Raw genomic sequence first — 1,128 nt, 5'->3', positions numbered from 1 at the left:
TGTTCTGTTATGAGTTGTCATCATGGCTTGAGTTCCTCGGCCTCCAGCCAGGAGATAGCACTTTCAAGAGAGCACCAGCTATGGTGTTCGAAGGGGATATAAGCTTGTCCTTGGTTGGCCAGAATCATTATTCAGGTTTCTCAGGTGATGGGCAGGGCCATAGAGCTTCCAAGAATCTGTGCCTTTTGTCATCTACTACCAGGTCAGATACAGAAAAACCATCAGGTGCAGGCAGGTTTAGGCGGTTCTGGGCTCAGACTCTCGTTGGGCAGGGATTGCTGTAGCCACTTGTGGGTGTGGAGGGTGGTACTCAGGCCGTGGAGTTATGTTGCCTAGGAGATTATGGCTGCTTCTGCTGCATCATACAGGCCACCAGGGAAGTAAGGGAAAATGCAGTGACAGGCCTCACCCAGCTCCCATGCAACCAATAAGGTCAGCCGTACTTTCCCCATGCCTCATCAGTAGCCTTGAGTTTATATTCAGGCAGCCAGTGATCAGGGCTGAGATTTTGCCATGGGCTTCAAGCCTCCCTGATGAAAAAGCATGCCCAAGCCAGACTTTCAGGCCTTATCCCTCCCTACTTCCTGAATCATTGGCTGTGGCATCTACACTTGTATGTGCATTTCCCATTTGCACCCTCTAGATTCTGCTCAGGAAAATTCATGTTCAGTCAAAATTATTACAAAATTCAGGTAAAAACGTCCATCACCTGGTCGTCCCACCTTAATTCCGCTGGCTGCCTTCCCCAAGGACCCCTGTGAGTTAAAGCTTCCCTAGGCTAGAGCTAGAGACCAGGAGTGCCTACAGGGCTCTTCCCACTGCTTCTTCTACTTTTATATTTTACTAGGTTTCCTAAATCTGTTTCAGCTGTACATATGGTTCGAGCCTTCTATTATGATCTAAGTCGTGTCATGGAGTTCGAAGTGGCAAAATGCTTCTTTCAGAGGCTTGTGAATTCTTTCAGTTTCCCTGTTATTTTCCTATGGTGGTTCTTTGAGCAAAAATTCGCAATGTGAATCACCACACACTGTTCTGTATGTCCAAGAGTGACCTGCATATTTGTCCTGTCTCCTATCCACCCTATTTTTTTCCCAAAACCAGAAAACACTATCAATTTGATGTGTGTGA

This window comes from Cebus imitator, unplaced genomic scaffold, assembly GCF_001604975.1.
Source record: "Cebus imitator isolate Cc_AM_T3 unplaced genomic scaffold, Cebus_imitator-1.0 Scaffold7, whole genome shotgun sequence".
NCBI lineage: Eukaryota > Metazoa > Chordata > Mammalia > Primates > Cebidae > Cebus > Cebus imitator.
Note: the sequence above shows the minus strand (reverse complement) of the source record.